This window comes from Palaemon carinicauda, chromosome 20 (genome assembly GCF_036898095.1).
Source record: "Palaemon carinicauda isolate YSFRI2023 chromosome 20, ASM3689809v2, whole genome shotgun sequence".
NCBI classification, from domain to species: Eukaryota; Metazoa; Arthropoda; class Malacostraca; order Decapoda; family Palaemonidae; genus Palaemon; species Palaemon carinicauda.
The window spans coordinates 104,000,642-104,017,380 of record NC_090744.1 but is presented as its reverse complement, the minus strand read 5'-3'; the positions used below and the strand labels follow the sequence as shown (position 1 = coordinate 104,017,380).

Here is a 16,739-nt window from a genome sequence, read left to right as displayed (position 1 = left end):
AGATTACCACCTGTTATACGTTAGCCAATGGAGGCATTGTAGGCTGCTGTTGCTACCAGTAACGATAATTATTGATAACACCGATTTATTCATATTTCCCAATCAAGATTTTTATATTTCTCTTCCCGCGAACAAACGTAATTTATTTTATAATATGCGGAATAAGTTTGCTCAATGTTCTGCTTCAATGAATACAATGTCTATATTGCTTAAAGTTGCAGTAGAGAATTTTATCTTGATAATATCTAACTAGTGAGACCATTATATATATATATATATATATATATATGTATAGGTATGTATATGTGTGTATATGTATATATATTTATATAAATACATACATATATATATATATATATATATGTGTGTGTGTGTATGTATGTATACACATATATATATATATGTATGTATATATACACAGTATATATACATATATATATATATATATATATATACATATATATGTATATATATATATATATATATGTGTGTGTGTATATATATATATATATATATACATATTTATATATATATATATACATATTTATATATGTGTGTGTATGTGTTTGTTTGTTTGTTGTATGTGAAAGAGTGTCAGTGTGTTTGAACCAGCCAGATATAACCCAAAATATCTGAAATATATAATATTTCGTAAAAGCATTTCAGACTCCAGTTAGAATGAAATAAAGAAAAACGTACTTTGATACTTGTAGCAAATGAAGAAACTACAGCTTCATTAAAAATGTCTTTCCCTAGGTTAGTTACACCTATTTACAAAATCAACTCGCATATTGTTCTATGTTGTTATGCATTCTTATAACTAGGAGCATAATTATGAACACACAGATGTTCGAAACATTATTTTTGGGATAATTAAAATGAATGTAAGAATGTTTGGCGTTGTCGTAATTCTCCAGTTCTTTAACAAACTGATGATCTTTTCCATATAATGATAATGATAATAATAATAATATCAATAATAATACCAATTATTATTATTATTATTATTACTAACCAAGCTACAACCCTAGTTGATAAAGCAAGATGCTATAAGCCCAAGGGCTTCAATAGGGAAGAATAGCTCAGTGAGGAAAGGAAATAAGGAAACAAATAAATGATGAGAATAGATTAACAATAAATCATTCTAAAAACAGTAACAACGTCAAAACAGATATGTCCTATTTAAACTATTAACAACGTTAAAAACAGATATGTCATATATAAACTATAAAAAGACTCATGTCAGCCTCGTCAACATAAAACCATTTGCTCCAACTTTGAACTTTGAAGTTCTAATGATTCAACTACCCAATTAGGAAGATCATTTCACAACTTGGTAACAGCTGGAATAAAACTTGTAGAGTACTGTGTTGTATTGAGCCTCATGATGGAGAAGGCCTGGCTATTAGAATACCAATACCAATACCAATAATATAATAATAATAATAATAATAATAATAATAATAATAATGATAATTATAATAATAATAATAATTATCATTATTATTATTATTATTATCATTATTATTATTATTATGCTGTCTGCATTTACCATTGTTAAAAGGGATTTCCTTATGAAATCGTAAATAATAGTTATATTTAATTTTTTTTCACTTGCCGGATTAATTCTTCATGTTGATTAGGACTCTTTACAGGTAGTTTATTCATTTTCCTTCTTGCGAATGAGAGAGAGAGAGAGAGAGAGAGAGAGAGAGAGAGAGAATGCACTGTTAAAAATTTTCTGTGAATATATTTATTCAGATTTTGACTAAGACTGGTCACAATTTCTAGGTTTTGTGTCGAGTTCAGAGAGAGAGAGAGAGAGAGAGAGAGAGAGAGAGAGAGAGAGAACGCAATGTTTAAAATTTTCTCTGAATATATTTATTCAGATTTTGACTAAGCCTGATCACAATTTCAAGTTTTTTTGTGTCCGCTTCCAAGAGGAGAGAGAGAGAGAGAGAGAGAGAGAGAGAGAGAGAGAGAGAGAGAACGCAATGTTTAAAATTTTCTCTGAATATATTTATTCAGATTTTGACTAAGCCTGATCACAATTTCAAATTTTATTATGTCCGCTTCCAAGAGAGAGAGAGAGAGAGAGAGAGAGAGAGAGAGAGAGAGAGAGAGAGAGAACGCAATGTTTAAAATTTTCTCTGAATATATTTATTCAGATTTTGACTAAGCCTGATCACAATTTCAAATTTTAATGTGTCCGCTTCCAAGAGAGAGAGAGAGAGAGAGAGAGAGAGAGAGAGAGAGAGCGCAATGTTTAAAATTTTCTCTGAATATATTTATTCAGATTTTGACTAAGCCTGATCACAATTTCAAGTTTTTTTGTGTCCGCTTCCAAGAGAGAGAGAGAGAGAGAGAGAGAGAGAGAGAGAGAGAGAGAGAGAGAGAATGCACTGTATAATTTTTTCTGAATATATTTATTCACATTTTGACTAAGCCTTTTTTCGAGTTTTTTGTGTCCGGTTCCAAGAGAGAGAGAGAGAGAGAGAGAGGAGAGAGAGAGAGAGAGAGAGAGAACCAGATAAAAGCAGGTAGGATAACGTGAGAGTTCACAGGCCACTTCCATAATTATGGGATCCGAAGAGATACAGGTGTTCAGGGGCGCGTGACTCTGATACAGTACATGAACAGTTGTACAGTACCAAACACTGTTTTGGGGATGTGGAACATTTCTTTACGTAAGCACATTAATACTTCTTTGAATAGTAAATGCTTCCCTTTTTTATAGTAATCAATGTTAGCTGACATGGGTATGACGCAAAAAGGGGATTATCATAGTAAATTAGAACACTCTTGTTTCATCTGCACATTATTATTATTATTATTATTATTATTATTATTATTATTACTTGCTAATCTACAACCCTTGTTGGAAAAGCAGGATGCTATGAGCCCAGGGGCCCCACCAGGCAAAATAGCCCAGTGAGGAAAGGAACCAGGGAAAAATAAAATATTCTAAGAACAGTAGCAACATTAAAATAAATATTTCCTGTATAAACTATAAAAACTTTAACAAAATTAGAGGAAGAGAAATTAGATAGAGTATCCGAGTGTACCTTCAAGCAAGGGAATTCTAACCCAAGACAGTGGAAAACCACGGTACAGAGGTTATGGCACTACCCAAGACTAGAGAACAATGGTTTGATTTTGGAATGTCCTTGGCCAAGAAGGGTAATTGCAGGTAGTGGGTTGGCCAACGCATCATCCACCCGTTGAGATACTATTGCCGGACATTTATTGGGTTCTTTGACTGGCCAGATAATATTACATTGGATCCCTCTCTGGTGACGGCTCATTTTCCTTTGCTTACACATACATCGAATAGTCTGGCCTATTCTTTACACATTCTCCTATCCTCATACACTTCATAACACTTTTATAACCGAAAAAGTCTTCTTCACTTACAGGGGTAATTACAGCGTAATTGTTCAGTGGCTACTTTCCTCTTGGTAAGCAGAGGAGACTCTAGCTATAAGGACACTCCAAAATCAAACCATTGCTCTTTGATCTTGGGTAGAGCCCTAGCCTCTGTAACATGGTCTTCCACTATCTTGAGTTAGAGTTTTCTTGTTTGAGGATACGCACAGGCAAACTAGACTATTCTACTTCCTTCTTATTTTCTTTCCCCGCTTGGCTATTTTCCTTGTTGGAGCTCTTGGGCTTATAGCATCCTGCTTTTCCAACTAGGGTTTTGGCTTATCAAGCTATGATAATAATAATAATAATAATAATAATAATAATAATTATAATAATAATAATAATAATAATAATAATAACTACATACATAGAAGCACGAAATATACTCCTGCAAGCTGGTTAGAATTTTTTACTCGAACTTCTGTCTAACATTAGAATTTTGGCTTTATGGTATGATGCCTTGTTATTATCATCATCATCACCACCATCACCAGCCGTTACTAGGCCACTGCAGAACAAGGGCCTCAGACTTGTCTTTCCTCTTGCGTCTATTTACGGTCTTTCTATGCCAGTCCACGTCTCCCAAACTTTCTTAGTTCGTCAATCCATCGTCTATTATTCCTTCCCATGCTTCTTCTGTAATGTTTAAGGACCCATTCTGTTATTCTTAATTCACCTTTATTATCTTTCATTCTCATTATATGTCATATCAATTGTTATTATACACACTGCTAAATTAATCCTTAATGTGTATATACATACGCGAGCACGTAAACATGAATTTTAAAGCCCTGTCCACACGATCGAGCATGCCCGACGGGCAAACAGTGATACCAGGCTACAATAGTTAGTGAAAATGAGGGTTGATGACGTCAAAAGCAGGAAAACTAAAGGCAGGGATCTGGCAACACTGTATGATGCCAGATCCCTGTCTGTGGTTTTCCCACTTCTGACGTCATTAACCCTCATTCTTACTAACTATTGTGGTCTGGTATCACTGTTTGCCCGTCGGGCATGGTCGATCTTGTGGACAGGGCTTTACATGATAGGAATTTTGTGATTTATAAACACAATGGCGTGCTAGTAACCTATAAATCATTTCAAGCTCGCTGTCTTATAGGTTTCCTTGGATATTATATTATAATATATCATCATTATCTATTTAATATTTTGGCACAGCAATTTTTAGATACTGTAATTTGGATCAATATAATGATGTATCAGAATTTATTGATTGGGTTAGTTTACTCTTGAACATTTTCAATTTCCTCAACATCCATTATAGATATGCGAACTCTTATATTATTATTATTGGAAAAGCAGGATACTATATGGCCAGGGGCTCCACCAGGGAAAATACCCTAGTGAGGAAAGAAACAAGGAAAAATAGAATATTCTATTATTATTATTATTATTATTATTATCATTATTATTATTATTAGTATTAGTATTATTATTATTATTATTCCTTGCTAAGCTACAACCCTAGTTGGAAAAGCAGGATGCTATAAGCCCAGGGGCTCCAACAGGGCAAATTCCCTAGTGAGGAAAAGAAACAAGAAAAATAGAATATTATATTATTATTAGTATTATTATTATTATTATTATTAATATTATTATCTTTATTATTATTATTTTTATTATTATTATTATTATTATTATTATTACTTGCTAAGCTGCAACCCTAGGCAGAAAAGCAAGATGCTATAAGCCAGGGTGCTCCAACAAGGAAAATAGCCCAGTGAAGAAAAGAAACAAGGAAAAATAGAATATTTTAAGAACAGTAACAACATTAAAATGAATATTTCCTATATAGATTATAAAAACTTTAACAAAAGAGGAAGAGAAATAAGATAGAATAATGTGATATATCCTCCTCTCTTGGGTAGGCTATGTGTCAGAGTAATATGAATGGTATAAAACAAGGTAACGGGGAATAATAGGACATAAAATGGAAATTTGTATTAGCATTAACGAAATTACATGATAAAGGAAAAAACCGCAGAAGGAAATGAAAAATAGGCCAGAAAGAAAATTTCCTGGGAAAAAAATAAGCAATAAAAGGAAATGAAAATAGACCAGAACAAAGAAAAAATCCTAGGTAGTTTTCTTTATATTTCATCATAAAACTACGATTACATTCTTTCAAAATAACATTATTTTCGTAATTATTCTATTACAAAAATAGATATAAATTTATACAGTATTTTACAAAAGGTTAGTTAAATAATCGTTTATCCAGGCCCAATCTAGAAGGCTATAAAAGAAAAAAATTGAATTAAGAATGGATCTGAAAAACATATTAAAAGCAAGGCCGAATTAACACAAAAATAATGACTAGAAATACATAATAAAGAACAACTGCCAAAAATAATCTTTAATAAAAAATACATAATGAAATCAAGCCGAGTAATTAAGTGTCAACGAAAAATCTCTCTAAGAATTATAACCAAAGACAAAAATAAAGAAAATCACCAAAGCCAGACAGAATTGTAGGCAATATACAATGCCACTTCCCGTGGTTAAAGAATCCTTGGCAGCATGTCTTTCATCGCTTGCATTCCAGAGTCCTTGGTGGACAATTTCACAGACGGGTTTTTCTTCCACGACCGAGACGCTTCTCTGTTAGTTGGGCGGGAGATGTGGAGGCCGATTGGGCAGTGAAACTAATCGAAGGTGTTGATAAAAGAAGATGGCGTTTATTTGCAAATTATTTACGAGTGATAATAGATTTTTTTACGTTTAATTGAAGATTTATCAAGGTTGGCTGAACTATATGGTGAGGTGCATCAGCTGGTTATTTGCGGGATAATGAAGGGTAAGTGGTCATGGTTTTTAGCAAGAAGTTTGCACCGATGTTTGTTGGTTTTATTTTTTTTTTTCTTATGGCAAATGCCCGTTTTAAGGGAAAAAATCTATGGTTCTGGCTATTTTTGTGTTCCTGCGTAACTCGTGTCGTTAATAGTTTGTGTCGATTCTTTATCTCCCGTCTTTTATGGCCTTTGGCCTTGCTAGTAATTTTTCACGCATTGAAACTTTATCGATAATTAGTCGTATGAAGTAGATAATGTAAAGATTTGTCTCATATACGTTGATTGGTGTAATTTTAGTTTTACTTATTTTTTTTTACGAAGTCTTTAATCCCTGTGTGGAATCTAGTGGAATCTAGCTTTTTTTTTATTTTTTCATTTTTTTTTTTTCTTAAAATTTCTTAAATAGGCCTTTCAATGTCGGTTATATATGTGATTGTTGGCAAGTTGATCCGTAGTTATGTTAGTCTAACTTCAATTATGTTTTAAAGAAGTAAGTTATCCTTTTAAAGTTATGATTTGGTTTCCAATTTATTTTATTATGGATTGTTACCTGCATGTTTTGAGGTACGTAATTATTTCTGTTTTTTTTTTTCTTTTTTTTTCTTTTTTTATGCTACCTTACTTTCAATAAGACTTTTGGCCTTGGTATGATCGTATTCATTAACTTCCTGTATCATAATCCAAATAAAGATAACAGTTTGGCTAGAAAACTAAAACTTAAATTTTGAGTGTCTTATCTGATATCCTTAGTTTATTAAACTGTAGCAAATTTTAGAATATTTCATTTTTTTTATCTTTATAAATAACTGTAATGTATTTTAACGTAGTGATTTTTGACGGTACTCATTTAAGTAAAAGGAAAACGACTAATTGACCGTTCTAGTACAAATTTAATGAGTCTTAAGGTATGAAATTTTAAGCCTAGTGATAATAGGAATCGCTAGCTAAGTGGTTGAGCACAAAGCTGACATTTTAATTACCTCGGCATTATGAAATTATAAAACTTTCAAAGCTTAATTATTTCGGCATTATGAAATAAAATCAGTTTTACCTTATAAGTTTTCATGTTTCAGATTGCGGAAATTTTATCTAGAATATTTAATTTTGTAAATTTAATTTGGTTAATGTTAATTTAGTTATTATATGGGTCTGTTTTATTTAATTTTTATATTGAAATTAGTTATTTCTACAGGTAAAATCTACTTAATATGGCTAATTTCTACCGAGAAAAATACAGTAAGACTAAATACCATCAGTAGACTTACAGTATTAGTTACAGGATTAAGGCTTTTAAATGGCAGGCAAGGTAGAGCTTTTAAACAATGACGAGCAAGCATTTGTCTAAACTGTATAGTGAAACTTTTAATTACCTATCGGTTATGTGTGATCTGAGAAGCTTATTAAATTGCTAAATTTTTAGTTTGAGAGTTGAATAGCAGAAAAGTTTGAGCTTATGGAAATTTCCCCAAAAAAAATTTAACATTGTTTGAAATAGTTTAAAATTTCATAACATTTATGTAATTCTAAGACTGTTTAGTCAAAATCTCAAAACAAATTTGTTTGAATTGTTAGCAAGTTTAAAATTTCATTTAGCATTTGTATCTCCTAAGCCTGTTTTGTAAGTTTCCATGAAGTGTATAGAAGATTGTTAGCATGTTTGAATGAAGTTGTATTTATTAATTACTTTGCCATTCTTTAAAGTCCACCTTTGCCGGGGTGGCTGGTGCCACGAAGGCAAAGGTGGACTTAAGGGTGTCCATGGTAGGCTTTAAAAGTCTACCATGGACATCCTGAAATACTTTTACTAATCTTTTTTTTTTATTTTACAGGATATAACTTGGGGATAACTAATGATGATCCAGTTATCTTTGTATGTGTTCAGTATGGTAGATATATATGATAATTGATACGGTACAGAATATTAGGTTATTTTATTTGTCATGGTTTTTATAATTAGAACATGTTTTAGTGGCCCAGCTGTTTTTGTACAGCAAATATAAAAGATTATATTTACCGGGACGAGATCAATTGGTCATTAACGCCGGTATTTGGTAGATTGTTCCAAGGGTTCTCATAAAATTTTAACTTTTTGAATCAAATAAGTTTAAGACAGTGGTGGGAGACTTACGAATTTTAATTTCTTTATTGCCAAAAATATATATTTTTATGTTGGTGAATACAATTTTTCTATTTCTGCTGTTGTTGTTCAGACCTCTTGCAATCTTTAGATTTTAGATTAACTTATTTTGTTAATTTTAACGAACTCACTGGAGTATACTTTAAAACTAGTAAAATTTTCTACCTTGCGAGTTTAGTTCTGTAAATTCTTGTCAATAGGTATCATTGTTTAAAGCCACTTTACAGTAAGAGCTTTTTGTAGAGAACAAAGAAAGACCTGTTACACTGAACTACTAAATTTCTTGAAGCTTGTTTTCCCTTTATAAATTTGGCCTTTTTAGATATCTTAGATGTACGCACTTCTATATTCCCCTTATCGGATATTGCAGTTCTACTTTGGTTAAAAATCTAATTTGAAAATATCTTTTCCTGTAGACAGTACAGATTACTAACCACGCCGGGTAACAAATTGAAAGTCAGGTTGGCAAGGCAACTCTATTGGTGGATATAGTCCCGAGAGAAAATTCTTTTAGTAAGCTATGTAAGGGTTCAGCTTGTATAGTATTTTTTCCAAAATATCAAGGTTGGCCTAATTATATCTACTTATTAAAAATTTCCTTTGGTACGCCTAGACTGTGGGTACGCCATGAATGGTTTTGAGATGTTGTTGTAGTTTTTTTATACGCAAAGCATTGAATTTGTAACTTTAAGAAAAAGCTGTTTTTTAAAAATGTTTGAGCAGTAGCCTGTATCTACCTAATTGCGGTGCAGAATTACATGGTGCTGTAAGTATTTTATCCTAAATCTTTTAAACAGGCTTGGAAGATAACTTTTAAGTTTGCTTGCAGTGCAGTATTACATGGTGCCATAAATTAAGTTAAATCTTTCTAGCAGGCTGAATGTTAAAACTGGAATGTTGTAAGGTCAAAGATTCCGGTCTGTTATTCTAGAATCTGCCAAAGAATTCTGAAGAGCGGACCATGCAGGCAGTTTGCTGGGACAAACTGGTAATCTAGTGTTTGGATTTGCTACGTACACGAGGAAAGGAAGTACCACAAAGACTCCTTCGCTGGAAAGCGACTTCGTAATCCCGGCAACGAGAAGGCCTACTCTTCTAAACTCTCGCCTGTGGCCCCGACTCGAACCACCCAAGATTGACATGAACACTGGGGAGAGAAGAGCTGTGGCATAGTAAATTACCAACTTGGATGGAATAGGAAGTCTTCAATACATCGGTTAAGGACATAGATGCTGTTGTGCACTAGTCTGGCTAATTGACATTTCTTCTCCTTGATCAGTTTTACAGATGTATGTAGCAAGTAAATTTTAATAAATTTTGATCTTGCCCTTATATAAGTTCTAAGTTTAAACCTAACCACCTTGAGTAAGAAGTGTAAGGTCCAGCAAGATGATTTTTACTAAGAATACTTTCAACTTGGTAAGATTACATAATGTAACTTCATGTGCTGAAATAGGGCTCTTTTGAAGACTGTAACCTTCCCTGTACACATTACGCCCTGATCATGTAAATAATCCTGTAAGTCTACTGATGGTATGTAGTCCTACTGTATTGTTCGGTAGAAATTACCATAGAAAATTGATTCTACCTGTAGAAATAAGTTAAATAGCAAATCTCTGTACTTAATATTTTTTTTTTTTGCTCTTGCCAAAGTCCAGATAACAAAGTAAACGGCCTACAGCCATAATGGCCGTGTTAGTATGGCCTAGAAGCCTGTGCCTTGCATCAATCAAAAAAAAGAATATTTTAAAGTAATTTGAATTAGCACGAATTAGCACCTACATTAAATGTCATACTATTACTGTATAAACTAATTTGGATAGCACAAGCGAGAAAACTTCATCTTGGTATAACTATTAATATTTAACTAATAAAAGTTCTCGACGGAGAAAAGAGTAGTTGGAGCTTTCTTAACTAGCTAAGCCAATTGTAGGTGTTAAGGTATCTTAGATGAATTTTAAGGTAAATAAAGTTGCTTCGGTCAATAAGCTGCTTTAACTTTGAGCTAAAATTACTGGAGGGTCTAATAATGCTGTGATAAGACTATACATCCATGTCAAGATGTTAACAAAACTTTGCGACAACAGGCTATAGTTAATGAGAGCAAACTAAATCTTTAATGGGAGAACTAGTAGCGATTAGAAGTGCATTAAACTTTTATATTATCCTTTGGTATTTTTATTTCATTTGGAGCTAATTGATGTAAATAAGAACTTTTTAAATTTTGAGGTTTTTTTTCGGGACTTCAATCATTACGAAGGAAATTTGTGCTTCTGGAATGAGTAGAATAAATTTCATGACTAGTAATTTCTTTACTTTTAATTCTAACAATGTAACTACAAAATTATGGTAATGCAATTTGTATGCTTGATAAATAAATGTCATTATAATCTATAGTGTTTATTTATTGGTGTAGAAAGGGGTTTATCTTATAACATCAGAAAGCAACTCAAGAATTTTGCTATAGAATCTCAATTTAGGAAAAGTAATAAGTGTTTAAAGGAATGAAATTACACAAACTTAATACCAAACATACCATTCCAATTGGATTGCATAATGATTATTTTTACCAAAGATGGTTTGACAACAGTAATCGAGGATAATTTCAAAGCCATTATCACAACAAACCCTTCCCTGACGCTTTTGTTATGAAATATGATACGGAATTACTTTTGAGCTTCAGAATATGGAGCTATATAAGTTAATAATATTAATAGGAATATTTAAATAGGAATATTTCTAATAGAAAAGAATTTGAAAGCCATTATCACTCCAAACCCATTCCTGACGCTTTTGTTATGAATTATGATACGGAATTACTTTGAGCTTTAGAATATGGATGGAGATCAGGTAATCACATTGAAATATTAACATTAATAGGAATATTTAAATAGGAATATTTAATAGTTATATTTAAATTAGAATATTTCTAATTTGGGATATTTCTAATGAAGTTTTTACTAATTAAGTAAATGAGTTATCAAATAGAGATGGTTAGTTGTGGATGTATGGTATAAACTGTTATTAAAAACATGATTGCTGGAAATGTACCCTTTCAGTTTGATTACAAAGGACAGGTGAAATACGTCACGGGTTAATGCAGTAACTAGTAAAGCTGACTTAAACTGTATAACCAACTTTGAGAGAGAGAGAGAGAGAGAGAGAGAGAGAGAGAGAGAGAGAGAGAGATATGGGGATCACGAAAGATTAATTTATATCCTTTTATCTCTGAAAATAGGTTGCAGGTGAAAAGATCATTACTCAGATATCACACAATGTATGGTATAAGCGGATATAATCCTAAAACTATTATTTTTATCACTTGCTAAGCTACAACCCTAGTTAGGAAAGTAGGAGATATAAGCAGAGGGGCTCCAAAAGAAAAAATAACCCTGTGAGGAAAGAGGAAAAATAGGGAACATCATAATGTGGTTTTTAAGGTCCCGTCAAAAATCATTCATCAGAACAGATCGATAATGAAAAACAAAACCTACGATGGTAGCTTTTTTTTTTTTTTTTTTAATATATATATATATATATATATATATATATATATATATATATATATATATAATGCCACTCGATAACTTAAACGAGTACAAAAAGAGAAGTATGAGGGACAAGAAATAGGAATAGAAAAATTGTTCGAAAAAGAACTTTGCCAGAAAATATAGATATACTAATGTGTAATCTATTGTGATGAGGATAAAAGATTTTAAATGAAATAATTTTATAAGTTTTCTACCTACTTTGACTATATTCAAATATGCTAGTTCTCTTCAAATGTTGAAAAACATATTACGAAAAAAAGTTTAATTGTATAGGGATAACGGGTCTCAAATAGTATGCTATCCACTGTTCATTGTCTGATATGGTATATCTACCATCCATTTAATTATTTCAACTTTTTTATTATAGAATTAAGAGTAAAAACCCTCTATGAACAAAGTGATTAATTAGATGTTTAAAATAAGACAAAACTTGAGCCCACACTGCTGCTTTCCGCAGCACATTCTCTGTAACACCTGCCAGGACAGAGCAGCAGTTGAATAATTGCTGAATCATGAGCGAAACGAGCTAAGGACAAATATAAACCAGTTTGAACTAGGTGATTCAGTATAATTAATAATGGGATTAATCCAAAAACGTTAGTCTATGTGGCTGGCATGTGCAGCGTTTATGTAACACCTACTAGGTCAGAGCAGTGAAAAGAATGAATTTCTAGCGAAACGATCCAAGGACGAACGTAAATCGGTTTACACCAAGTAATTATAGTTAGGATGATAAGCATAATCCCAAAACGTTAAGGTGCGTCCACACGGTCGAATTGTGTGAAGGACAAACACACTTCCCATATCTATATTGAAAGAGAATGTCATAAACGTTGAAATGAGGGAAGTTTATGAGGTAACAAACAGTGGTACCAGATGAAGTTGACTATGAGGATTTCTACTCCTTTTATCTGACAAGACCGGAAGAAATGTCCGAAGCTGTCCGCTGGCATCTGTTATAATCTGTACTCGAGAATTAAGTAGTAGTTATTAGCTTCAAGCATGGATCATCGTAACCATAGTACGCCATAAAATAAAAGCACAATCCAATAAATTAAATCATGCAGCAGGATTATTCCTGATCTTTAGAGAAAATGGAATGGTACATGGAAGGACTAGTTGTAAAGACTGAGTTAAAAGAAAAGTCATTCATCCATTTTAAAGTAAACTCATTGTTTATGAATTCGAGTTTAAAAACTGTATACTGATGGGCCCAAACGCTTTATACATTTTATCGGAGAACTTAAAACCTTATATAACAAAGCAGGACACGTATGAGAGGAAGCATTTTTCCAGAAGCACGTATGGAAGCATTACTTAATCATATAAGCCTGACTTGAAATAACCTATCAGTGAACTGAGAAGGTTATTGATATTAACGTTCAATGTATAGTTATATTATTCCAAGAAATAACTAATGCTTGAGAGTGGTCATACTTCGGATTGTGTTGTTAACTAAAGCCAAATTGTTTCAGTGATAAAGATAAAATGTTCAAAATTTGTTTCCCTTGTTCTGAGAGAGAGAGAGAGAGAGAGAGAGAGAGAGAGAGAGAGAGAGAGAGAGAGAGAGAGAGAGAGAGAGAGAATTACGTATTTTCCTCACGATCAAACACTTCGAGCAAATGAGACTTCGGTGTCCATAATTGAAACATTCTTTTATGCAGTACTCGTATAACGAAACGCCATAATTTGGTTGTGCAAGTATCTTCTGTACCAGCCTCAGACTTTTTTTTATTTCTCCAATTTGCGTAGCTCTTTCTTGTAATGACCCATTATGGATTCCATATTCTTTTTGACCTGTAAACCAGTTACAGGCATTCCACTTCTCTGAAGTTCTGACGTTATTTTATTTATTGCTGCTACACGTTTATTTCTGTCTTTGTAAACATTTTCTTGGATGTTTTATAAACAAGGGCTCAGCCAGTACTATTTGATTGGGCAACTGAGCCTCTCTTCTATCTCAAAGTCAGTTATACTCCGTAACTGAATTGCAACTAGTCATATTTACAGGGAAGGTGATACTTAATCTTCTAAAGGTTAAAGTTAATCCAGTAAACAAGAAAAACTCCGTCCATAGTGACACTCCGTCCATAGTGCCACACCGCCTCCGGAGAGTGTCACAAGTTCGGACTCTACGAAGGCACTGTCCGAAAAACACAGCCACTGTCCGACACACCACTTAGTGCTCTTTATTGACGTCATTAACGCTTCTTTCATAATGTCAACTGGTAACAATTGTGTTCGACGGACACTGTTCGACCGTGTGGACGCACCTTAAGTCTCTGTGGCTGGCGTGCACAGCACGTCCTAGTCTACCCACCATATCAGAGGACCAGTAAAATAATGTTGAATCGTGAGCAAAGCAACCCAAGGGATAACCTGCATAGCAGAGCAGAGAAGCAATGAAATAATGTTAAATCACAGCAAGCTCCTAGGTCATGGGGCTAACGGCCCTAGCAAAATAAAGTAGGTCGTAAATAGTGTAGTAGATATCCAGTAGTAGCAACCTAACTGATGAGGAAAGGATTGTAAATCTGCATGTAAAGTTAATCTAATCTGCAGGTGCACATAGTCTATTCATGAAAAGATTTAAAATTTTAGAATATAGTATGAATTTGATGTAATTTACCATTCTCATTACTTGAAGTAGTGTTATGATCAGTCGAAGAGAGAAATGAGTTTGATGTCGTATGGAAGCAGGAAAACCTTAAACTTCTCTCATTGTAACTATTATTCCCATAGAGGAAATTATTTTTCATTTTTTGGTTGGTGTGGAATTTCATGAGAAGGAAAGACATCTTAGACATGGAAAGCAGTTCTTCATAAGAATTATTTTTAACTGAAAGCATTCTTAAATCATCCTCCTATTGTATTGACACATTTGGCCGTCAGTCTTGTATCCACGAATATGTTCAATACTTTTTTTATGGAGATACTTTGTGATAATCTATCCAAACATTTATATGGATACTGAAGAGCAAATGTCAATCTTTGGAGTTATGTATATTACTATACATTTAATATAAAGAAAAGCATGTCCGTAAGGGTATTATAACATTCGTCTGTAAGCTGTAGTCACGGTATATATTTTTTCCATTGTCAATGTAGTATCAAATAAAGTATAGTGTAATAATTTTGGTCATTTTGCGAATGACCTGTGATATGAATAAATAAAAAATGGGAGATTAAGATTGACTACAATGAAGGGTAATGACTTTACGAATAAATCTTTTTTTTTTTTACTCCTGAATGCCAATATATTTGCTATACATTTCTTTGTAAAAATTTCAACTGGTTTTAAACTATCTTTACTATCATTAGCCAATTATAATTAGGACTTTCAGAACAGCTAGTCAGTTTCATTTGCTTCTTAAACCCTATAAAACTACGTATTAAATGGTTTTCAAATGCCTGTAGCTATGTCCACTTCCAAATGTAAAAGAAATTACCATCTATACACTGCTAAAAAATAACCCTGTAAATTTTATCCGAGATTCTCCTTTAAAATATACTGTTCTCAACCGTATTTCAGGTAAATACAGGCGACCGTAATTTTTCCTTTACTTTATATCTTTTACTAGTTGGTGACCGTAATATCACTTTTTTACGTCAGTATAACCGTTCATAAAACTGTAAAAATCATGGAACAAATGTTGCTAGAATTTTACCGTTTTTTTTATGCAAATTTTTAACAGTGTACACAAGAAATGCCTGAAATCTGAAGAGGAAACACAGTCTACTGACAAATTTCAAAGCTACCTCAAAGTCATTCCGGATTTATTTCATAATACAAAATCTTCTATAGAAAGTTCAACTGTGATTGATGATTAAACATGTTCTTAGATTGAAATAATAGATTATTGGATTTTGAATAACAGGGTGAGTTTGGATGGATTTAATATGGTAATAAAAGGATATATTTTTCAAACTTGATGTTTACAGTGACAGGTGATTAATCTAAGAAATTGAGCTTTGATGGATTTAATATGGCAAAAAAATTATATATTTTTTTCAAACAACTTGATGTTTACAGTGCCTGGTGATTAGTGTGAGCAATGGAAATTAATGAATGTCGAGATAGCGTGGGATTACTCTATCAGGAGTAAATTTAGTGGAACCCACATATTTCAAATAGAGCGTTGGTACATGTGCCAATTTTCAAATGTGTGCAATTTTAATTGGGAGCTCACGTAAAGGGTAATATGGGCCCGGTTGTTGTATGTGGGAGTACTGAGCACCACAAATAGCTATTTATTATTATTATTATTATTATTATTATTATTATTATTATTATTATTATTATTATTATTATTATTATTATTATTATTATCATTATAATTATTATTATTATTATTATTACTAGCTAAGCTACAACTCTAGCTGGAAAAGCAAGTTGCTATAGGCCCAAGGCCTCCAACAGGGGAAAAATAGCCCAGTGAGGAAAGGAATTAAGGAAATAAATAAACGACATAAAAAGTGATGCACAATTAAAATAAAATATTTTAAAAATGATAACATTAAAACATATATTTTATATACAAACTATAAAGAGACTTGTCATTTTCTTTTTATCGATCATAGAAAGATAAATTGATTCTATTATAGTTGATAGATATATCCCCCTTTCTTCCCTTGTTAAAAAAATTCATGTTAAAATCAAAATTAAAATTAAGATTGTTTGATAAAGAAAAATTGTAATTGGTTCAAAGTTAGTTCATTTGCAATTGTTTATTTACTTCTTCTCATGAAAGCTTGGGCTCTTGCCACTTAGCAGTACCTTAATAACTATCGACTTTTTTTTAATAAATTTAT

The 16,739-nt window shown here is 32.3% G+C and overlaps 1 long non-coding RNA gene across 2 annotated transcripts; it reads left to right on the top strand.

Annotated features, from left to right (window-relative positions):
• The first annotated feature begins 6,049 nt into the window (after positions 1 to 6,049).
• LOC137614345 (uncharacterized) lies at positions 6,050 to 10,768 on the top strand. Of its 2 annotated transcripts, none has more exons than XR_011039070.1 (2): positions 6,050 to 6,244; positions 9,308 to 10,768. It is a non-coding gene; the product is annotated as an uncharacterized lncRNA (long non-coding RNA). The 2 variants fall into 2 exon arrangements; XR_011039071.1 differs by having other exon boundaries at positions 9,249 to 10,768.
• Positions 10,769 to 16,739: the final 5,971 nt, after the last annotated feature.